This window comes from Vidua chalybeata, chromosome 1, assembly GCF_026979565.1.
Source record: "Vidua chalybeata isolate OUT-0048 chromosome 1, bVidCha1 merged haplotype, whole genome shotgun sequence".
NCBI classification, from domain to species: domain Eukaryota; kingdom Metazoa; phylum Chordata; class Aves; order Passeriformes; family Viduidae; genus Vidua; species Vidua chalybeata.
In genome coordinates this window covers 85046137-85071904 of record NC_071530.1, presented here as the reverse complement: position 1 = coordinate 85071904, position 25768 = coordinate 85046137, and positions in this window count along the sequence as shown.

Genomic DNA, 25768 nt, shown 5'->3' with positions numbered 1-25768 from the left:
TACCCATGAACTTCCCATGGGTAACTACATTTTGTGTTGCATCTGATGGTAGAATTTGAATAAAAACATTTTTCAAGCCAGAAAACTAATATGACAGACCTAATCTCAAAATTATTAGTGTTGCATCTGATGGTAGAATTTGAATAAAAACATTTTTCAAGCCAGAAAACTAATATGACAGACCTAATCTCAAAATTATTACATCCTAAAGTTGTCTGAAAAGAAGTTATGATAATATTTGTATCTATCTCTTAAGCCTTTTTATAGTACATGCAGTACATGCAGCACTAGTGATACCCATTTCTAGAACAGGAGAAGTCAGCTTATGAGGCAAAGTAATCACTAAGTGTTTGCTGAGAAGCATTATAAAATGGAAATATCTTTCAAGTAATATTCTTGATTTACTTGCTGACATAGACAATCTAATTATTTCCCACATTTTAATTGATTTTTTGCATTTCTCTTGCTAAGAAAAACTGCAAGTAGGATTATTTTCAGCTGTATTGATATAAGAGAAATACAGTTTATCTGTGAAACAAGTGAAATATACTTTCTTCAGGAAAAAGAAGAATCTTTTTCCAGTGCAGATACAGTTTCTCTGTTTCTTGGGTGGCTTTTTGCCTGCATTAACACTTTCCTGCCAAGGCAAAATATCTGATCAGGATTTTTAAAATACAGCTGTACTGTCTACATCTCCATGTGTTTTTCTATCTTGCTTTAACATAGTTTTGGTGATTGCCTGCCCAAATTCCCGCTAATTCTCTAAGTCCTTCTCTCACTGCCCGTATTGTGTCTCACGTATGAAAAGTTTACGCAATGGCAAACTTTAAAACATGCCATAATCATGGTGCCTCCTGTGGCCAGCTGAATTCCCAGCTAAAGTTTGGTGAACCAGAGATTTTATTTCACTGGGACCTTCATATAAGTAATGGCCATGATCATTCCAGGACAAACAGGTAGCAATCCCCTTTTACAGAAATGTCAGGTTGTCTCATGGCAAAATATGTTCAACTTTGATTTGTTAAGATTAGACAGGAAATGCAAACTGGCGCATGATGAAATACAATTTTTATGTGCAATTTGTTTTACCTAAATGGCAAAGCAATAGGTCATTACAGGTGTATTCAAGGACAGCAGGTAGACAGCACTCTTCCAGAGGGATCTTTAGATATCTTTTACAAAATCTTTATATGGAAATGAGCCCTGTTATTAAGGACAGAATAAAAGCAGAAAAAGTGTCCTCATCTGAACTGGCTCTGTTACAATTCTGAATAATCCCTCCCAAGGATGGATAGATTTTTGCTCTCATCTTTTACATAAGGTATTATGTCAAGTCTTACTCAAGACCTAATAAGAAGAATATTAAGCACAAAAAGTAATCCTTCTCTTGGTTTCTCTGAGCTTCAGAATTAGCTAGCTCCACTCTTTAATAAGAAGTTGGTATCCCTTGACAGTAGAAGTCTTTTAGCTACAGCTTTAAAGATCTGTGTTTGAGGATTGGCCAGACACAAGACAGCAACAATACATGTCTATCTGGCCATCTATGTACTTGCTTGATTAGCAAATATCTTTTGCTACCTCTGTAGGCTTTATTTTTTGCAAGGAACAAATGGACTTGAAAACACTTTGAAATTGTTGTCTCATTCAGGACTAAACAATTTACTTCTGAAATCCTTTATGCTGGAAGCCCCATATGAAAAGTAACATGTGGTTGCCTTGACAAAATCACAATATTTGCCTCCTGTTTAAAGATCATATATCACTATTAAATTATCTTTTGAAAATAGTAAGACTAGTTAAACTGCTCATCTTAACATCTGTGTACAGTTCTCAGCAATCAGTTTTAGGGTTTTTTTCTGTGTAAATCTGTCAGGAAGAAATTTATACTCCTGAGGGCAAAGAGACTATCAGTAGCTGTACATCCAGCTGTGTATTCAGTGTGGGATTACCTCAGCAAATGCACTTCTTCCATGACTTAACTGGTGTTAAGATGAAAAAACTAATTTCAAATAAGATTTATAGCTATCTGAGAAATTAAATACATTTAATTTTATGAGGGTGGTAGAAAACGTACTTCTAAAATTTTGCCATTATCACACTAGGCAGATTGACAGCCTTGACATGAAGATGTTGAGTGGCCACTGGAGCAGAACCATGCCAGTCATTTACCTAAGCCAAAACTTTGTCTGCTTGGCAGGATGGATCTGGTGAGCATATAATAATCCATTTTCTTCAAAAACACACATGTACACCCGACATTCAGACTGGAATAGCCTGCAGGGTTCTTGGTGTACTCACAGCCTTTGAATTTTGTTTTTTGCTGTCTTTAAACCTGTTGTTCATTAGGTGGTGTGGGGAATTGATGAATGCACTTCCCAGATTACATAGGTTACACTTTTGAGAAATGTGATTGTAAAACTAATAAAATACTAGTTTAATATAAAAGCTGTAAACAGAATAGATAAGCAACCTTCTCTTGCTCCCCAACACAATTTTTTTAAATTGAGCTGAGTAATTAATAAACAAAGATGTCTAAAAAGAAAAATTAAAATCTTCATAGTGAAGTTAAAATCTCCATTCATTATTCCAGTTGAACCAAGTTCTTTGTCTCTGAATTCCTTTACTGAATGCAGCTTGATAATTCAGTATTAAAGACTATTTTCCAGGAGACACCATGTATTCACTATGCACAGATTGAAAAATTAAAGCCATATTGAAGCATTCATATAGATTTCTGCTCACAAGAACTTCAAACTCTGGGAGGTTCCACCTTCTCCAGTTATGCAGAGGTTGTGTAAAACAGCAGTCAAATAATACTGTTCTGGACTCCAGAGACAGCATAGTCCTGTAGGACCCATAGATTGTCCTACAGGCCAGTTATAAACAATTTAATGTGAGCACATTTTTTTTCTGAAGCAGAGCACTGACATCCAGAGCTCTCTGCCAAGAGCTAATGCTTTCCCAGTGTAATTAGCTCATCACGTTCCAGACACCAGAGCCTGTCATGAGAACTGTGATAATAATGTTCTGCAGCCTTTTTTGTGCACCTATTCTGACTTCTGTCAGTTATCAATCTGTCTGGGCTACAGCAACGTATTGCTGGAAAGATGGCAGTTGAGATCTCTGAGGCTGTCAGTCAGTTCTCCCTCTTAAAAAAAGGTACCCCTGGGGAGCGTTAAGTCACACAAATCTCCATCCTGATGCCAGATGTCTGGAGCTGTTTGCAGGGTTTTTATTCTTGCCCTATGAGTTTTCACTGTACCTACTAAAAGCATTCCTGCTCTATGGTCACACAAGGCTTGGGGGCCATCAAGGGAGATTTAATCATTTCATTTATAGTTTTATTGTCTGATGTCATGACAGCCGTGTTTTCTGGAAAAAAAAAAAAAAAAAAAAAAAAGAGGGATGCTAGCAACCTCATCTTCCTATATGAATCAGATCTCTTAACAGGTCTGAATGCCTATATGAGTCTTGAGAAATTCTGTCTACCCCATGCTGAAGGGATAAGCCCTGGACTGCTCAGGTCACGTGGGTTGTTCAGCCAAGCATTACCTACTTAAGGATGGATGGAGGGAAAATGTGCATTTGGTCATCTCACTGCACAGTCTGCGAATGATAAGTTCTCTCAAATCCAGTGATATCAAGGCAATTTAATTCTGCCTTTTCACTTTACGGGGAAGTGAACTCTCTACCCAGACTATGCTCATTAAGAACAAGTACTTAAGCTACAATTTTTCCTCCCTCCATTATCTTCTCCTAGCAGTCACAGTACCCAGGATGTCATAAGCTCCTGATGCATTTCCCTCTTAGAGGAATGTAGGTTGTACCATAAAACTCAGCCATTTTTTCAAATGTCCCTTACAGTGGTTTAACAATACTCCTATGATCCTTTCTCTTAGTACAGCTAGGGCTGCAGCTACACATTTTAGCAAGCACTTTACATTTTCTCCCCATGCATCTGAGAGAGCACTCGGCCTTGTTTGCTGACCTGTTGCTTCACAGTTTGCAGTTTATTTCCTAACCTGCTATTCCCATTTCAAGCAAAATCCTTGAAATGAGCATGTGCTATATAGACATTCACCACTAGGACTTAGCAGCACCAGCATGGTGATTAAGTTTGTGGGTGTGTTTTTTATCCATCACTACTTAAAGCTGAGCTGACAACCTAATGCATCCTCTGACCTCTCCATGTGTAGAGACAGTAGCCTTGAACAAATTCGGCCCTTTGGTACAAATCTGCTGTATGGTGTTGAGATCCTCATTCACAACTGAGAACTCTAACTTGGGTTTAGGATCACTTTACCATTTTTGGAATGCTTTGGGCTCTTCCCTTTGGTAATCAGAAACCATAGAGTATTTGTTGATATGGAATTATGCCTACATCTCCAGCAAAACTCAGGTTGTAATCTGCTGTCTTGTAGACACTCTTCCAGCAGAGGTACAGAGATGTAAGATAACAGTGATGTTATCAGGCTGACAAGGACAGATTGCTTCCTTCCACACATTGTCTCATCATTTGTTGCCAGCTTAACATTGTGCCCTGGTTTGCTAGCTTCTCAAATGAAGAAGAAAGACACAGATGTCAGCTGCAATTGCAACCTAAGTGGATAGCTGCCTTTTAAAATTATAAAAGGAGACTATCTGCAAGCTAAAATTGTTTCAGCATCTGAGACACCTGTAATCAGTATTATTTGTACTAGGTCATACTGGTTCCCTTCACTTAAATCTGTAAAATTGAATGGGTGATACTTGGTTTATTGTAGATCCTTCTTAAGGGTCCTGATTGCTGTTCTGCAAAAGAATATTACAGTACGATACCAATTAATCTGTAATCGACAATTTCTTCTGTCTTAGGGGGTATAGAGGCTCTATAAAATGCATATGATCCAGAAATGAATGTCAGCTGTGTAGGCTGGTGCCACAAGTACCAGCAACTCCTTGCAATCTGCATAGAGAGCAATTTAGAAGAAAGCTATTATTGCATCTGCACAGAATCTGTGTAACATTTTTATGATGGCATCCTCAGCAAGTTCACTAAATATATGTAACATTGCCAGAATTATATACACCTAATAAAAATTATATACACTTATATAAACCTCACATAAGTGCACACTTCCACACAGGCATGTTTTCATGTTTGCAACATAAGCCGTTAAACTTTTAAACTTTCTTTTTCATGGGTGTAAAGTATCTTTTGCTGACTTATAAGATTTCTATATATCTCATGATCTTGTTGAAATGAAACATTTTTTGCTATGAAATTTTGTTATAATTCTAGGAAAGTGACCTGAAACTAAGATGGTTTTATTATGTTGCCAAATACACTTATCCTGATAAGGCTTGTCATACATTAGACATTGGTATTTAGGACCTAAAGTGAACAACCAGGTCAATAGCATAGCATCAAAAGACAATAGGCTCCTAGACCAGAAAGACAGAAGAACAGAAGAAATTTCTGACAAGCTCCATACTATTCAACAAAAAAGAAGAGTGCATACCCAAGGGATTGTTCAAAGGATTTTTTTTTTTGTGCAAATCAGTAAACAAGCATATTTATCACAGTGTAAATTAATAAAATAGATTATATTTTGCTATATACATATATAATATGTGATCATTAGCAACAGTTTCTGCTGCCCCTATCTTTCTTTTTCTGTCATCTTGATCACCTAAAACAACACCTCTTATTGTAATGGTGCAGTAAAATACTGACAACTGAGCCCTTTAGACTATGGTGCTGAGGATCTCTATCATTCTCACAGAACTGTGGGATCGGCTGCACTGTGCTGAGGCTCACAGCAAGGGTGCCTCACATTACCCTCTCTTCACACATGCTAGTTTCAACCATCCTGCTGTGCTCCTCATCTGGCAGCAGAGGAGGACTAACTGGTAGTTAGTCTTTCTAGGCTGGAAGTTACTGACTAGCATGAAGTTATCTCAAGATGATTGTTGTGTGGGTGGTGTTATGTTATTTTCTGCAGAAGTGCCTGTTCAGCCATCCACTAGGCAAATGAATGTGTATCAATGAATGTGTATCACTGAGAGCTCAACTTTTGTTAATTAATTCAGCAAAGACAATTGGTAAATGTGTGACTAATTTAGTGTGTTTGTTCAAGTGGTAGAAAAATTTCAAGGTAACCAAGAAAGAAGTCTGCAAAGTCTGAGAAAGCTCCAAGAGTAAAACCTCTGTGTTCACTCTTCTTACATTGCATGTCATCAGGTGTAGTTATATTTATATATTGATGGAGGCATACCCAAAGTAAATACCAAAACTAAGAGTGCCACTGAGACAACCACTATGATGGGGGAAAATACAACTTTTTAATACCTATGGAGCAGACAGTTAAATATCCAGTATATATTGCTAGATGCCTCAAATCCCAAGCATTAGCAGATGCATAAAAATTCTGAAAGAGAGTAGAGCTTAAAAATAGCAACTTGACTTCCAAAGTAATCTAAAATATGTGATAACCACTTTGCTCATAATTTGTAATGGAGAAACTTCAAAGCATTGTCTAACATCACATATGTATCACTTCAGGGATTAGTGGAGCATCAGGGTACCTAAAGGAATTATCATCGGAGAGCTTATACACGCATGTCTGTTTAAATGTTCCATATTTGCATGGTGTGATATCATTGTTGTCATTATACTGAAAATACTGACAAATTCATACCACAAAAAATTAATGGCTGTTGTTACTTCATTAACACAAACAGTCTCTGTCATGTTTAAGGCAACCTGTTAAATGCTTTTTCTGTTATATTTATATCTGTTATTAAAAAAAACTACACACCATTATTTTTTCCCCACAAAATTCAAATTGGTCTCCATTTGTCTATCACCCTAACTGTCATTGCTAAAAGCTTTTGAAACGGCAGTAAGTACTTTCAAAGATAGCAGTACAATGTTTTAAGACACAGTAAATAAAGAGATGATCTGGAGGATGTGCATTGACATGTATTGTTGAAACTGTCCTTCAGTCACACTTTCATGTTTTTCACTTCTTTTTAAGGAAACAGGAAGAAGCACAGAGAGGGATTCTAAACGAAATATTTTTCAGTTTTGAAAAATTCAGAATAAAGTATGAGTGTTATCTGATTAAGACATTTTAATGAGTTTTTTTCAAGGTACAAGAAAAGGTAAATGCAGAATTTCCAAAAAAGAAACTTACTTGCACACACCTGCTACAAATACTGATGATGTTGTACTGATATATTCACAACACCTTCAAGAATGAGTAAATAAATCTGAAACAGATCTACTCAATAACAGCTAGAATGACTGAAGGAGTGCAGCCTTTAACATTTTATGACAAATTAAAGGAGCTAATCTTGTGTAACCACAAATAGGAATATGCCAAAGCCTATTTTGCTCTGGAGTACAAATAGGTGAACAAAGGGTCTCACCTACTAGCAAATGTAAGTGTATATTACTAATTACTAACTTTATTTTAAAAGTTTTCTAAGTATTCAAAGACAGTGGGCTTCAGAGAAAAGTTGTAATTAACAACAGGGTAGAAAAAAAGTACATTTAGTATCGAACTGGAGCTTGGTCTTAGACTTTACCAACTTAAAGCAGTGCATATCTTAAAACCTAAGAAGCAATGACCTTTTAAAGTAAATTAATCCTAAAATTAGCTAGACTCTTTGTAATTAGACCATTTGACACAGTTACAAGACATACCCAAGTCCCTAGTCTAAGGTGCAAGTACATATTAAACCAATGAACTTACCAGACAACTCCTTGGCAAGCCTATTTTAAAGATCATTAATGCCTTAGAGAATGACTGTGGATAAGTTTTACACATTCTCATCATGCACTCTACTGAATATTGTACTTTAGTGACTGATAGACTTTATATCAGTGAGCCCATTTTCTCAAGAAAAGGGATGCAATTATGGAAATAAGCTAAACTACATATTTCAAGGTTGGCAGAGTTTTTAAAATCAAAAGACCTATTAGCAATAAGAAAATTTCCCAGCAGTTTTGGGAAAGCAGATCTCAATAATAAATATGGAAGGGATCACAATCTCTAATTTAGATAGTAATGAAGTTTCTGCATCATTCTGAGGGTAATGTGATGAGGTTTTCAGTGTTCTGAGGAGAGAAAGACATGTAAAAGAATTTTTGGTTTAATTTCATTGTTTGCATTCCTTTTGATGTGGTCTGACAGGTGGAAAATAGTGGAGCATTAGTCGCTGAAATAAGAGCTCAGAGAGTACCAATATAGTTTCTGTGTCTTATGCATGCAAAATGGAAAACTCCAAGACTGTTTAATCGTCACCATATCTCTCTGTATTAATCAAAACTTTCATCTGTCATTTAGAAACAAAGACTTTCAAAATGCTGTTTTGACTAGAGTTTGCGATAGGTGCTGCTCTTCAGCCTAGGTGTATGTGATTATTCATTGCAGTTTAGCCTTCAGCTGAGTTAAATTAAGTACACTTAAATGTTTCTTCTTCCCCTGTCATTAACTCCTCTACAGCAGCCTCTAGTTAGGTTCTATAGATCAATGTTTCTCAAACTGTGGGCTATAAAAGAACTCAAAGGGGATTTCCAACTGTTAGACAGCAACAGTCAGCAGCAGTTCAGTTCCCTAAGTCTTCAGTAGATCTTTTTTTCACAGTAGTGGAGAGTAAGGAAAACATTACATACTGGCTGCACACATTTATTCTATCCAGGAAACTGCTAGCTACCTTTGGTGCTGTGAGTGCCTAATTTCCATCAGAGTAGACAATATATAATAGTGGGTTTTCAATCTCTTGCTGTAGAAGAACTGATCTGTTATGAACTCTGGTGATTATACTGAACTAGTAAACTGTAGATACTTGACATATTGTATTAAGCATGGATTGTAGTGCCAAAAAGTTTGGGACACAATCTGGCCTTTAGATTATTCTTGGAGAGAGTGCAAGACTTTCTCACTACTATTTTCACCACTTGGATGTCTCAGGAGACATTCAGATGACTCCACGTTTCTATATGAGTATTCAGAAACTGACTTTCCTCTTTTGTTTCATTTTCTTCTTCCCATTTTTCACAGCACACCTCCCCTACACAAGTGTCTTTGTTTCAGCATGCTGCTCCTTGCCTCACAGGGCACCGCTCTACAGGATTGTAATTACGGTCAGGATCTTCTTTCACACTTGGAAGTGAGCTCAGTGACACATGATCTTACTCTTTAGTCACCTGTGATTCTGTCAGTAAGTGTATCAACATTTTTGGTGAGACAAGCAATGCATTGCATCCCTTCCCCAGGAAATTTCCAGGCTGAGATGACCAGTTCTGCTTTCTCCTCTCTGGTGATAAATCCCACAGATTAGGTTTCTCTTTCTTTCCTCTAGCTGCACTCACCTGGCACATTAGCCTGCAACTCTAAGCAGACACTAAAAACAGATATGTCTTTAACCATCATGCTGCAAATGAGAATACACTCATAACACAAAACTTCTGGAATTTTTGGACTGCAGCTTTTAACACTCAAGATGATGCACAAGGTGAAACCAGCACTGCCTGCAAAAAGAATAAAAGTCTGTGAGGAAGCATGGTTCGTAAGAAAAATAATCTGTTGTGACTAATAGGAAAAGGTGGAGAGAGATGGTCCTTAATTACTCTTCCTGAAAGGAGCCACCTGTGGGTTGAGCACAGCGTGTCCCCATTAGAAAGCGATCACAGTGGGAGCAGGACACCTGCTTCACTGCTGGCTGGAACTAGATAGTTTGTCCTCTGCCAAGACCAAGACCTGAAACAGTATGGGGCATCTGGGGACAGTAGAGGGATTTGAATCAAACTAGTTCCAGATGAAGCTGCGAGGTTAGACATGGAGAGCTAGCAGAGCAGCAAACAGCAATCAATCACCAGCACTGGCAGAGTCTGCCCGAGCTGAGCTGTGCCCTCTGCCATCCTTCAGGCTCCAAACCTCAGCATGTCTTTCCAAGGGCTTGCATTTGCTTAACCTCTGGTGCCCATCAGTCTTTGTACTGTGGGCACACTGGTGCTGTATGTGGCAACCAAGTGGGGGAGGAGGTGTGAGCATGACCATGGTACAGCTTTATTAGAATTAGAAGCAAAAAGAATTGAGAACCAGCATTAGGCATTTATGAATGTCAGTTTCGCTCTATCCAGGGAGTTGATCAATGTCCTAATTATCTCAACACAGCAGGATTCCTCTAGGATTCTCCCTTCTGCAGCTGAATAGCTTTCACATTATCTCAAGGTTTCCTGTTTAGTACTAAAATTTAAAATTATATTTTTTCTCTGTCAAAGAGGAGGATAAAAACATAAAATCCATGCTGAACACAAAAGATCCCTAAGAGGTTCTCTATATGCATTCTATAATTCTTCTAATTGTTCTGCCACTGAGATCTAGGATGGATTTCTGAGCTTTTCCTGAAATAGTCATACTGCTTTTTTATCTCATTTAAAAAACAGGGGGCTTTCCTTCCAAGGAATTTCACCAGTTTCCTCATATTCAAACTTGAAGATCTGATTACTTTATTTCCATGATGCTAGCATTGGACAAAAATATTAGGGAACATGGGAAAAAGCTTTTCTAGGTTTTCTTTTCCTTCACATTGGCACGTGTGTTACTTCATTCTTGCAGCCTAGTTTCAACAGTCACACTATTGTTTTGGATTACAAAGTTTTTTCCTAAAGTTTTCATTGCATTTTTCTGGATGTGGCACAGGAAAGTGCCAAAGAAAAGTTGTCTTTGAAGAGAGAGTAATGGAATATACCAGTTTGGGTTACAGGAGTAATGAAAATGTCCAACTTCAGGACAGGTTATTGCAATATTTTTTTGTTTAAAAAACTCTGCTGTAAGCTTATCTTCAGGTTTGGGGTTTTGGGTTTTTTTTCACTTACAGTGAGATAAAGTGAGAGTCTAGATATCACATTTTTCTTTCTGGCAGATGAAGGTGTACAATACTGAGAACTGATTTTGACTGTAAACTGTCCATATGGCATAAATTAAACATATATTATTAAGTTCCTGAAAACAGCTAAAGCAAATATGGAGCTCTTGAAATACTTATTTGTTTTTAAATTACAGTAGTTTTCACTATTTTTATATATTTTTTTCTTATTTGAACTACTATACTAGAGCGACCCCTTCAATTAAAGAAAAAACCAACCAAAAACCGAAAACCCCTAAACAACCCTCCCAAAGAAGCAAAAATCCCCACAGAAAAACAATAAAACCCAAGCAAAACCCTCACACTCACACACACACACGCACACACACACAAATCCCCACAAAACACCCCAAACCCACAAAAACTAAGGAAAAAAAGGTACAGATTTTTCACCTATGAAGAGGTGCAGAATTATAGTTCCTCATCTTATGTTGTTTGGCCTATGTCCTGTTCTGCAATCTTGTTTTATGGAGTACAATAATCACATGTGGATTATCAATCACTTTAGGATTATTAATCACTGATCACAGCTAATATTTTATAATTTATTTTGACATGGTTTTCAGAATTACAAAAGAAAAAGTTTGACTGGTGAATTTTGGCTCCAATTTTGACTGGTGAATTTTGGCTTGACTTTACTCCTCTGACAAAAGACTGATTGGAGTACCCAGAAAGGTATAACAGCAACTTGTGAAGCAGGTCATGGATTATTGTAATAATTGCTGATACCAAAATTGATTTAGATGTACATTCCTGGTTTCTTTGGGATGTCTGAACAATCAAAGGCATCTGATCACTGTAGTTTATTTTTCAGCTACTTCTCTTTTTGGAGATAAAAACTTTTTCCTCTTTGTAGAGATATCCAGAACACTTACAAAACCAGTCCTGTGTTTGGATTAGCTTGCCCAAATAAATCATAACTATCTGTTTCACAGAGAATCTCAATTTCCTCTAACAGATCTTCAGTTTCACTGAGCTTAATTCCTTGCTTACTACTCATTCATTTTCAATCCCCCAAGTTGTTTTACATTTCTCAGTGTTGTACAGCTGATTAAGAGCTCCCCTGTGAATCCAGTGTAAAACCAGCCTGTCTTTATAACTCCCTCTTCAAACAATCCTTAGATTAATCTTTAAAATTGCTGACAATATTTGACATTAGAACCAGCAATATTAAATACATGGAATTCATTTTTCTGTAGTTTGTATGTTTATGGTGCAACAGAAGCCATAATGCAGTTTGTTCTTGTGATCATTCCTTCCTATCCCTCACCATATATTTGAAACAGAACAGCACTCTACAAGCAATTATGTGCAAAGCAGTAAGAAATAAAAAGATCACATTTTTATCTCCAGCAGCTACATGGCATCATTACCAATAGCAAGGGTTTCCATTCAACAACACTGAAACTCCACTGAAAAAATACAGTGATGAAATTTTGTCAGAGCTAGGACAAATATTGATTCAAGCAGACAGATCCAGGCTGCATCCATCAGAGGCATCCTGAATAGGACAAAGACATGACAGAGCAATTCACTGCACAGAAGCCTTCCAAAAAGGCTGGTAACTGAAAGCCACTGCCCTCAAGGCACAAGTAACAGACCATCATGCAGGGACTATAAAAAGCTTACAGAGCAGACACTGACCAAAATCCTCAAAGTTAATGGCTCAGTTACAGCCTTGAAGACTGGGAGATGGTGAAAACTGACTGGCACAGATGTTTAGAACAGAATCAGCATCAGGCTGATTATAAGGCTCTTTATAAAGCTTTGCCTTTTTATAAATTTTCCATTTAATAAGCTCTAAATGTGCTGCCTTTTTACTTAGGCTGAATTTATGATCCCCCAAATCTCCCTAGCTCTCAACCAAATCTCTTTCAGGTTATGAGGAGCACCTGATTGTTTTTTGCTGCAAGTGTATTATAACTCATCCTATTGTCAAGTCTAGCAGCCCTCAATGTTCCTTTCCTTACTATGGCATTGGGTGAAGCAAGTCATAGGCTGAAGAGGAATGAAGGGATAATATGGGGATGAGACTGCTAGCTTAGTGCTGGGGAGTTAAGCCAGAACAGGCATGCAAATATAGCATTAGCTAAACTGCAAATGAAAATATTTTTTGGCATGTGCTGGGAATTGTTTTGGAGCATTCAGATGCATCAAACTAGACACAGAGGTTGCTGTAACCATTTATAAGCAATTGTCTTTCTTGTAGGCAGGAATTAGACACTATTTAATTTACTAGTTTAGGACGAGCCAGAGGACGTTCATCATGTTTAATTTACTCTGAATATTTGATATTCTTTGGTGGTTACCGGTGAGACAAATCAGATGGTACCCTGGATTAAATATCTTCTTACCTGAATACAAAAACTAATTTTTGGGTTGAATTTAAAATGCCTTTTGTAAACATTCATACTGATAATTAATACCTTGGATATTACTTTTCCCCTTCATGTAAAAGGCTCATAATATTTTTATAAACTATTTGTCATTTTAAAGGAATGGTTGGTACATAATTTGTATATGGTGCCAGGCATAATAATTTTGCATGTGGAATGCTGCAGAATCTCTTCACCATAGCAAAGAGTCATATGAAATTTCACACCCAAGATAAGAAGACGAGAATTCTGCCTGCCTTTAGCAGCTTGGTTGCCAGAAGTTATACCTTAATTCAACTGGAAAAAAAAAAAGTATGCAAATGGGTTTTTAAAAGTTTAGTAGGACCTGTTGACATGATTAAAGTTTAGCAATGGGAATTAGTATATTGCTGAACCAGGGCCTCAGGGGGTATAATGGGCCTTTCTTGATTATCTGTCTTTATGTACACAAATGCTGTAGACTGTTCATAACTTGTTTGCCCTGCTTAACAAGAAAGAGAGGATAAATTCCCATGCTAGGGATCTTTTAGTTTGATATAGTACAAACTTTATTACCTGAGATCTTGCAATAATTAAAATGTGTATCAAATGTGCAAGCAGGGTGGTTTTTTTTTTCTTTTTTTCTTCTAAATGCATGAATTGGTTAAGCAATGTTTCTGTACTTTAATTAGACAGTAGAAATCTATGAGATTGCCTTCATTTGGCTTTCAGCTGTTTACTTTGCGTCAGTAAAATCCATACACTTTAAAGGAGATCTCAACTATAATTAAAAGTGTTATTGAACTAAACACAATTACCAGTGTTTATCTCATTATGTAACGCTGTTGGCACAAAATGCGGAATTCAAACGTGCTTTCTCTTTGGCATTGTTGTTTTGCAGAGTTTAAAACAATGCCTGTAATTTAATCAGGTAATGAAAAATACCATTGTCAGTCTTGGGAAAATTTGGTACCCCTTAAGTTCACATGTTTCAGCTATGCTCTAGATATTAGAGGCACTTTGAATTCCAAAAAGCACAGAATTTGGAAATTAGACCCATAGATATTTTTCCCCAGTACATCTTCTACTGGAATTTGACATATGGAATTTTTATTCATTTGTACAAAAAGACAAAAAAATCCCCAAAAAACAGGTAATTTTCTGGCTGCTAGAAATGTTTCACTGAATTTTGCAGTGGGTATTTTATATATATATATATATATATATGTGTGTGTATAATATTGTATGATGCATTAAGTTCTTTTAAGCTCCAGAAATCCATAAAAGTTTGCATGACAAACACTTGAGTATATATAGCAAGTAGAAGGCAGGCACCTGTTCAAGATTTTCTTCTTTCCTCTTGTACTTATAATGCCCAGAACTATAACAGATATTAGATAATATGTAAAATGCATAGAGATTTCCTCTAAATAGAAATTTCTTGATTTTCAAGCTTGTTTATTATATGTGCAATCTGCAGTGACTGGAAGCATTAAAATCCAGTGACACATGTCTAGCCAAGGTCTTCTGTAGATACATCCTTTGGAGACTACCATCCTGGTGGGAATCTGCAAGCTTTAGTTTCCCTCAATCTCTTCTCCCCAATCTGTTCCAGCGCTCAGGGTTGGCCTGGCTCACTCCAGCTTTTTCACTTCTTGGTTATACCTTCCCAGTGTAGCTGGGATGTTACAGCAGCCAGCACAGCCCATACTGAACCCTTTTCCCATGCAAAAGGCCCATTGCACAGCAGCACCAGGTACAGGGAACGTTAGGGCTTAAGTAGACCAAAGATATTCCCCATAAGAGCATTTCAGTAGCCTCTTTGTCTTGTTATTTGGCAAAAGAACCAAATGAACTTCCATTCAAGTAAGTTGTGAGATCTTGAGTCAGACCAAAGAAAGACATGCAGACTTGAGCCTTACCTCATAGGAATTCTGGATTGCACAGCACACCTGCACAAATACTGACAATGACTAAACTCTGTTCAGACATGAGAAAGTAAAAGGTAATTTTTTCTCTCATATTTCTCAAAATTTTTATTTCTCTTAAGGCTGCGCTAATTTTTTGCCCATAGGTTGTTAGTCCTGATGATGTTATGTACGTCTTCACTGCCCTAACAGACCTCAAAATTGCCTCTTACAGACTGGCATTTATGAAAGAAATTAACCACTCTTACCTAGTTGTGCATAGTGCAGTTAAAGACTGGGGTTGAAAGATTGTAGAAGTAGATTTAGATTTTGATTAACTAAGCTCAAAACATTTCAAGTTCAAGAAAAATTAAACCTGGTGGAAAGATAGTTTGAGAACAAAAGGTGGCCTCTGGGACATTGGCAGTTATATGTACTGCAGAAAGTTTTCTCACTAGTTACTGACTGCCTTAGCTTGATTTTGTGATGATACTTTATTCCCTGATTGTCTGTTTTATGCCCAGAAATGGCTGCTGTAGCTTGAAGGTAAACCCTGTAGCTTTAAGGGGTGGGGAAGGGAGCAGCAGGCTCCTGCTTGGTTTGGTTCAAACTCTGTTTTTCCAGCATGCTCAGGCTGCAGCATCAACCAGGATGTTACATTATTCCTTTTGTTGGATTAGTTTTCTTGCTAGCTTGAAACAAGTAGTTTTCTTTTTTTTTTTTTCTTTCCCCTAGCTTGGAGGCTGTACCAGCAATCCTTTCCATGGCTTTTTGTTTTTTTTTTTTTCCTTGAACTATTTCAGCTTGACTTTTTTTCTTTTCAGCCCATCCAGGGAGCTGGCGGGGAGGCCACCTGAAACCTGAGACCTTGGAGATGCTGAACCAACACAAGAAGACACTAGAACCCATCAGCTTCACCTGCTGTGAGGAGGAGACTAGCGCCAGAAAGGTTCCCATCTATTCTGCCCAAGTGGCTGCTCGAACTCCTCTTCCTCAAAGACATAGAGGGCAGCTGCCATCTTTGCCTTGCAAACATGTGGTCTGCTGGGGGATGGGGGTTAAAGTTTAGAAATTTCGATAACTAGTATTTATTCAATCCTTTTCTGTGCCTTGGGGGCACCCTTTTGGTTTTGTGGGGGATTTTTGGTTGTTAATAAACAGTTTGGGTTTCTATTTTTCATTTTCACACACTGGTATTCATTTCTCTCATGGACAAATGGAATTATTGAAGCCCTTCTCTTTAGAGAAAACACTCATTCCAGAGCGTTTTCTCCTAAAATTTTTCTCTCAAAGGAGAAACTGACACACTCCAAAAGAGGCCGTGCTAACAATGACACTTGGTTTCATAGGCCAACCACAACATGAGAAAATAACTCATTTAGGAGAGAAACTGCTCTCAGCTTAAAATCAGTAGTAGTCTTGAACTAAAGCAACTATAAGATGGATAGGTTATGCTGGTTTTTTATACTAATGTATCTCCAGAGCTGTGCAGACATGCTGAACTTTATTAAAGGACCTTTGTTAACATGTCTCAACGGCCTATATGACAAATGAAGCATCAAATGAAGCATCTGCATAATTTCTCACTATTATCTTCTATACTTCAAGTGTAAGCAATACAACAGTCCTCCAAATAAGGAGAAGGTAGATCAACAACTTGTGGTAAAGGATAGCCCTGAATGACAGATCCAAACTGCAGATACCGGGGAGAAACTTGCATGTCTTACTCTCTCTCCTTCATCATCACAAAAGCTGAAGCAAGCTCAGAAGCTTCTAATGCCATAAATATTTGTGGATGTAGTTTCAAAACCATTTTTATCCCAAAATATTGTAGTGGCAGTTCTCACCCTGGGAGTGTGTAAATACATCTGGCGCATCATGATCTGTCAAACCATCTTCAGATACTGCGTTTTCATGCTTTTGGAGAAATGGGGAAAGGGTATTTTGGGCTTTCTGGAGATATCAAAACAATGTATCACATTTGGAAATGCTTCTCACTAGACCATCAATTCTATTTATTTACTTTCATATGTAGCACTGGGAATTGGGTTTGGGTTTTTTTGTTTCATTTTTTTTTCTTTAAGTGGGATTCCCAGACCAACTCTTCACAAAAATGTTCCTTTTTCCATTTTCAAACATCTGTATATTAATTGAGCTCATTGAACCCTACTGCACAATTTGAGAACTTATACAAAGTGTTTAATGTGAGGGAACAGTCATATTTCTCATATTTAATAATACAAATTCAGGAGTGTATCCTGACCATGCCTTTTTTAGATTCAGTTTAGATGCACTGCTATTCAAAATATGATGAAGGCTCTTCTCTATTTGGGACTCATTATCCTGCCTGGTTTATGGTCCTGTTATTAATACTAGTTGTTTGTGAAGTATTCCATTATTGTTAGATAATATTTTGGAGCCTCATAAGTTATTCATACATCAATCACTTATTCCCTGTGAAAATAATACTTTAATAAACATTCAAGAAATTTAGAACAGTGTATCTCTTTTTTGAGAAACAGATTTAAATAGTATTTGTATTTGCAAAAACATATACTCCTGCTGATGTTAGGGAAACTGAAATAGAAAGTGGGGTTTTGTGACTTTGGTTTTTAACCAATAATTGAAATTACCATTAAGGCAACTTGTAAGTCAGGGACTTACTCATACATCAGGGACATTTTTGAGATCCATTTTTAAAGTGGATGTAGTACTTTGTTAAATAATTTATTTAAATTTATGAAATTCATGTTATGTTGTGTGTATATATGTATGTATACACACACATGTTATACAAGACTTCAGAGTGACTTTATCTTTTATGAAGATAAGGCTGATCATCCAAGCTACCTTTCAGAGAGGAAGTGTCATGAAGTGGAATTTGTAAAGACAGGTAGTTTGATCTGAAGTCTTTAAATTGTGTGGAATTAGAACTTCTCTTGCTTCTTCAAAGTAAATCTTTCCAGGAGAGCTAAACCACTCTGCTACCAGCAGGGAGACGTCCTGTCCAGATGCTTTAATGGTGCCTACTGGAGAAAACAAACACCAAAGACATTGCTTTATAAATCTTTAAGCCTGTACTTTTGTCATAAGGTATTCCAGTTACTAGACAGTGCAAGTGTCCTTTGACATATTTCTCATCTGGGACACACACGGTGCTGTGCTCCTCAGCCTCAGCCCCAGCCTGCCTTTCAGGTCAAGGTTAGGGTTAAGAGAACCTCAGACTACAGCTGCAGGGAGATTGAGCTGCAAAAGGCATACCAAGGGGATCAAGGCATTGTACAAACATTGCTCCCTCTACACCTTTCTCATATACATACATACATATATATATATATATATATATATATATATACTCATATATAGTCATATAGCATACTAGACATCTCTCCTCAAGCTACCTCTAGAGTACATGTTAGCTTTAGGATTCAGAGAACCACAATCTACAGCTCAAGGTGCATTGTGACTGCAAAAGGAATGCCAAGGGAGTTGAGGCACTGCACCACCATTGCTCCCTCCACAGCTTTCCCATCTGGTCCACCCAAGATGCTGGTGACCTCAGCCTCTGACCCGAGCTGACATTAAGTTTAGGTTTAGAGTTCAGAGAGCCACTGAGCCTACAGCTGCACAGACCTGGGGGCTGCAAAAGGCATGCCATGTTTGGTTTTCTCCTTCTTCCTTTTCCCATATTAATTCTATTATTTTAATTATATTCAGACAGTCAGTAGCTTTAACTATTGCAGGTTTATGCATTAAGCTGAGAGGACAGCTTTTCAAGATGGTCACATGCAGATACAAGTAAACCTTGGAGATATGGTAGAAATTCAGGAAAAGAAAGTAATAAGCATTAAAACTATTATACTTTTCAAATATGGTTTCTTCTTCACTCACTTGCCCTGATGTTTCACAGCCTGGGAGTCCTTAATGAAGGCCGACCCTGTGTTCTATTTCACAACTAAGTTACAGAAAGGCAAAGGCAGGATGTGAAAGAAGGCCAGTACAGAAATGCTTTTAGTGCTGGGGAAGAAAAACCCTGGACAGTTGCTATTAAGAAAAAATGGTTCCTAATATGAGGTTACGTAGTGGGCTGGTTCCCTTAGCAATTTGCTGACTGCTTTCAACTTTCACACGTCAGCGATAATAAAACATGAGTGGTGTTGAAATAAAGGTTCAAAATAGCACCAGAGTCTTTTTAATGAACAGAAGTAGCAGAAAGGCAATAAAAGATTTAAATAAGGGATGGATAGTGCTGTATAATTAGAGACATGGATATAAAACTGCAGTGAAGGTCAGGAACTACTTCACAAATAATAGCCTATGGAAAAGAGCTCTTCCCATATATATATATATATATATATATAAAATACTTTGCAATTTAATTAAAGACTATGTCTTCACACCCATCTATTTATTTATCTCCTGCTTTGCCACCTTGCCACCTGTGTAACAATAGACATTTATCCTCAAATCATTGTTGGAATAAGGGGAAAGTAAAGTCCCTCGAGATAAAAAAAAGAAAGGAAAAATTACCACCCTCAAAACAGATATTGTCAAACTATAACCACTTTCTTATCCAGTTTGACCTTGGGAACCAGACAAATGTCTTCCATAGGATACAGGGTACAGTGCTTTTACTAGTAAGAATTTTATTGAATATATTCTCTCTACTCACAGAACTTTAAAAACCTCGGTTTGCTCTGCAGAAACAAGAATCAAAGTCAGTATCAAGTCTGGAGGAAGCAGCACTTCAAAAATAATGAGCAACTTAGCTACATGATCCATTCACCATGTTGCCATCGGAGGGGCTATGAGTCTCCTGGTTGGAACTTTAAAATGGCTTTAAAATGAGCACATGGGAATTAGGATGCTTATCCATCTGTCCTGCCCAAGGGAAGCTCAAGTAAGGTACAAATTGACTCACAGCTGTATTCTATGAGATACTTGTTTTATTCAGCTTTTTAAAAGTCTCAGAACTATGGCCCAGGAGCATGGCTCACAAAATACAGAACAGATTGCTGTTTAGCCTACTGGCTCCAAGATTTTTATTGTACTGGGAATTAAGTTTAAAGGGTCTTTCTGCAATTAAACCCAGGCTCAAAGGCTGCCCAGTTGCCTTTGCAGCATCCAAGCAGAGTAGCCGAATACTAGAATGGCTAATAGTATCAGAAAACCTGCCTCTGTGACTTAGTATTTTAGAGTGGGAACAGCAGAGATGGAGCAAATTGGAGCTTTGTTTGTGCCCACAGCTAGAAGATTCCTGAAGAGGGAGACAGAGGTCTCAGTGTTGACTGACTCACCTAGAAATTAACCCAGGTAAAGGACTAGACATGCACAGAGATAGACATGGAACTTGATATTTAGGACATTGATTATAATAGCAGGAAAAGAAATCCTCAATCAGAAATAGATAGCCACTACAGAAATAGATATATAAATTTTATATGCAGGATGGTGACATTGAAAAGCAAGTGTTTCCAGATTGTAAACTCCTGTCAGACACATCAGTGGGACTCCATAAAAAAACTGTGTTTGCAAAGAAATAATCATATTTTCTATTATTTCTTTTCTTTTTCCTGTCTTGACAGCACTAAGAAGACTATGATGAACACTGACATACTACAGTCATTGACCAGGTTGATGTGTGTGCTTCATGATGAAAGTCCAATATCCTATTTCAGCCAGATGATGCCATAGACCCTAGAAATGATAATAGAAGTTTGTTTTGTTACTGGGACATTAGCTATGAAGAAGTTTACTGCACAAGCCAGCTAGTGTGTGACACTTGAGAACCTTCGGTATAGATGCAGGTCTTCCTTGGTAGCCAATGAATTTTGTGCATTTGTCCACCTAGACTCTTCAGATATCAGAAGCAGGAAGAATTACTGGGAAATTATTTACATACTATGTGCAAGTTAGTACTTCTTGCTGAGGAAATAACAGCATTCACCATATCTGGCCAGTTACCTGTGGTGTCTTTTATCTCTTCTTACAACTCAAATTAGATTCCTTTCCATTCACCAGAGTATTAACCTACTTCATCCTGCAAATTGCTAAAGGCCTTAATTGCAAAAGAGTGATCAAGAGTGGTTTTAAATGTTGAAAGTTGTCGAGAAGTCTCAGTAGAAGCCTAGAAAGCAGAGGAAAGAGCATATTACATACTAAAAAACCACTAATGAATGTCTGATTAGTAATTTTAGTAGAAGCATTGAATCCACTGGTGTATCTATTTGATTTTTCTCTAAAATGTTTAAGCTAGTCTTGTACTGTACAAGTACTATTCTAGGATCTGCAAGATGACAGATTTTTATTCAACAAGTACTTTTAGATCCAACACACCAGAATTAGATATGGTTTTAAAATTCTGTGATTGTTTAAGTTTCTGTGTTTATTTCTAATCACTCCATATTTTTTTGTTTGTTATATATAATAAAAATTGATCTGTTACAATTCTACAAGTAAAACAATTATATGTATTCTATATTATATTATATGTAATTTGTTTTGAATGATAAGCCATTGTCAAAGAGCTCCTTTACTTTTAAAAATATCGTCTTGTGTTTGGTTGACAAATAAGCTGTGTATAACATAGCCTGTTTAAATCATGTTGAAATTCCTATAGGATGTACCTGTCATAGAGTTTTTATATTTAATGGGCATAGCAGGAGGTACCCAGCATGGATATTAGCCATGTTCAGATCTTTTGTTTCTTCACTATATTTCACACTAATTGCTATAGTTTGTGAGAAATGTGCCCTCTCTTCTATTTTTTTCCTTTTTCTGTTCCTAAAGTGTTAATTTCTTCTAAAAAATACCACTTCATTCAACATTTGCATTATGATAATTTTGATCTCATACTCAGCCTTTTAACTCTTTATTGACACAAGGGCAGGGAGTGGTAGATTCTGGGGAGAAGATATGGGGTCCTGGGCAAGATTAGAGAGTCCTAGGGGAGGAGGGCAGGGACAGGAGGGCCTGCAGCCCACATGGCCCTAACAATATCTTCTGGTATGGTTTAGGAAGCTCTGTATTTATGGCCTCCACTGCAGGCTTATGAACAAAATTTGAGTTTATTCTTGAAAATTTGCATAGGCTGCTTGTGTTTGATTAATCTTTGTTGTTTCTCTATGCTCCATAATATAATCTGAACAGCTGTTGTGCTGTGTTTTAATGTCAGCAACAAGAATTTACCTAGAATTCCACAGCTTTTTGGTTTTATGCACAGGTTGCTTTTCATGTGAAGGGCAGGTAGCCATTGAAGACCGCTGGCTAAAACTTTCAGCTGAGAATGTCAGCAGCCATGCCTGGAAAGAAGGAAGTCAGAGCAAACATGACCACCCAACTCTTCAGGGAGGAAACTTCATCAGCCCACAGCCAGAAATTATATGACAGAGAAGCTTGGCAGCTTTTGCCATAGATTACAGAGAACATTTGGATGTCCTCCAGCCACTCTGAGAGGGGCGTCCATGACTTCTAGCCAATAGAAGAAGAAAATCATCACCAGAGCTCATAGATCTTCAGGACATGGTAATACCAGAGTGCTGAGTGACAAAGACACAATTTTGGCAGAATAAAAAGATGTTTGGTTGGGTGTGCAGAAAAAAATAAAGCAGATCATTTCCTGATGCAGGCTCTTTTTGTTCATTTAAAAACATATAGATGCTGATTTGTAGCTGTAATATCCTAACGTGTTACAGGACCTGCACCATAAACCCAAGGTTTAAGTAAAGTAAATGCTACTAATTCAATTTACTTTTTCTTCTTAGTATTATTTTTGCTACAATTCCAGTCTATTTTAAAAGACAGAACTTGAGTTTTTAATCTTGAGAGAGCTGTCTTGGTGTGGAAATGACTGAATTTTTCATAGACTGGAAAAGACAATTTTCAATACCTATATGAAAAATTTGGTTCACATAAATATATCAAGCTCCAAGTATTCAGCATTTGCAATCCAGATGCCCTAAAGATCAGAATGAGTTGACAAAATTGGAGTAGGGTTTTCTTTACAGCTTGGTTATATTTGGCTTCTTGCTTTTCAATCTTTAGTGTAAATTGATTTATATTTCCAATATTTTCTGTTTTCTAAACTAATATTATAGGGGTATGAGTATTTGTTTTATTTTAAATAAACCAAGATTTTAGGTATCAAATTGTTCTTTAGGATACTGTCTATTCAATTGTATGATCTGCTCTCTTATCTGACCTAGGGAAGCTATTGCTGTTTACAGTATGAATTCAGCTTCTTAACATAGGCAGGAGCTTTTTCTTATCCATATTTCAGTACTTGCCTGAAATCTGCTTGATATTCTACAAATAGAAAAAAGGAACAATTCCTGAATTGAAAACCCTATAGTATTGTTCATTTTCCTGGAGTCTGATAGCATTTCCCATTAGCTGTAACATCTCCTTTTCCTTTAGCATAAAAGAAGATAGCATAGTGGCTATCCTTCCTTTCACCTTAGATGAACCTTGCTAATACACATTGTCTCATAAATCAAATTTTTTGCTAATTCTGTAATTGCATCCAGGTGATGCTTTTTTCTGGAAAGTTGCTGTTGTTTCTCTTTGCTGCTGACATCTAACAATCCTTTTAACATTACTAAGAAATGCAGACCCACCAAGAAACAAAAAGAAGGTGTCAAATGGTAGTTTGCTACACCAGCTGCACGCCCATGTGTTATTCTACATATTTCAACACATTGCCACCTACCTAGCCAGCACCAGAAATTTTTATCCTTAAACAGTTAGCACTGCATTCTCTTTCAATAATTTATTAGTCTTTGATATACTCAGCTTTGTTCATACTCATGGGCAGTAAAATAGTGGTCACATTTGAAATATATTTTTAAGAGCATCATTTAGTGTCATGCCAAAGTGGAAGGACCTGTACTGTAACTCAGTAAATGTTTAATTTCAAATAGCCAATCAGAGGGATTTAGAGCACACTCACTTTTCAAAATTATTTAGTGGAACTATTCATAAATAATATTTAAAATGTTTAGTTGCTGAAGTGGAAAGATTAGGTAGGTTTTTTGCCAGTAAATATAGGAATGTAAAATAATACAAATGTATACTTAGCCTGTGTCAAGTTTAAAATTACTGTGGGCAAGCTAAAAATCCACAAATTTCTTTTATTGATGTTGAAGCATTATGTAACAATGGATTTTAATGTTTGTTTATCTCTTCTCATTTTTTTAGTGTGAATATACATATTATGTAAGATATAAGAGCCTATCTATAGTAACTTGAAAATTATTTATTATGCCCAAGTCATATTTGTTCATACAGCTTTCACTTAAATAAATTGTCAAAAAGACCCCCAGCAATTGATGCTTTTTTATTAACCAAATCATGCTTTCATTTTATTTCAGTCCCCTGCTTCTGTAAATGGATCTGAATAGATCTATATGAAGATAATCAGAAAATTCTACATTGCTTTATTTCTCTACTATCTGTACATATAATACTTTAGACTCACAATATAACAATTCATTTCTCTTCAGTATTCAACAAAACTGAAAAGAAAATTTACATGAGACTAAAATTTCACTGAACTACTGCCTATGAAATGATCACATGATCAAATTAAAGTGATTCCACTAGCGTATATGATAGTTCATAGCTGGTAAGAAGAAGACCCCGTGAAAGCATAGGCTTTATTTACCTTTTCCTTTGCACCATCATTAAATATTTCTTTTGAATGTTTCTGATGCCATTGATGTAGAATTTGGGCCCTTGATATAAATAAACAAAAACCTAAAGCAGACTTCGTGTAAGGCTCTGCGTGCACCCAGAGGACACACAGAGAAGGGCGCTTGCCTCTGGTGCACTCTCTGTAGGCTGGCCCTGCTCTTGCTTACAAATTCTTGCAGATTGACAGAGAGTGGAGAAGTGACTGTGAAGCAGCACCTTCAGGCTCAGCATTTGGGAGGCAAGACAGCTATGGGTAGCCTTACCAGAAGCAGAACAATGATGCTGAGTTATGCGGAAGCAAATATTGGGATTCATGGAAAGGCTCAAGCAATTTGATGAAGAAAACACTGCAGAGGCTAGAAAAACAGACAGTCTGCTCTATGGCTTTCTAAATTCAATATGAGAACCTTTGTGTCAAAAATTTGTTTTTTAAATTACAAATGGGTATCTTTGTGCCAAAAATTCTCAGGAAAACCTTATGTAAAATAAAACTGTTTGCTTTTATCAGTTTTTGGTCTAATATGCTGTAGTTCATCTCTTCTATGGGTGTCTTTGGGATTTTGAGTATAATTATACCATAAATATCTCAAAATAAGGGCAGAGGGTAAATCAAGGTGAAACTTCTGAAAGTTATGCAGTTTTGTTGCTAACTCCTAGTTAATGGCATTTAGAATTTCTTTTTTTTTGTTTTAATTATTGTTAATGCAAATACTGATTTGAAATTTGAGAACAAATTTAAGGTATTTCCCAGTAGTAGATGTGGTAAGCAGAACCATGGAAAATTATTTAAATATTAAACAGTGTTTCATTGGATTTTTTTTTTTAACAAATAAACATTTGTGGTCTAATTGACTGTATTTGCATTTGCAATATTACTCCTGTTGGTTTGAATTATGG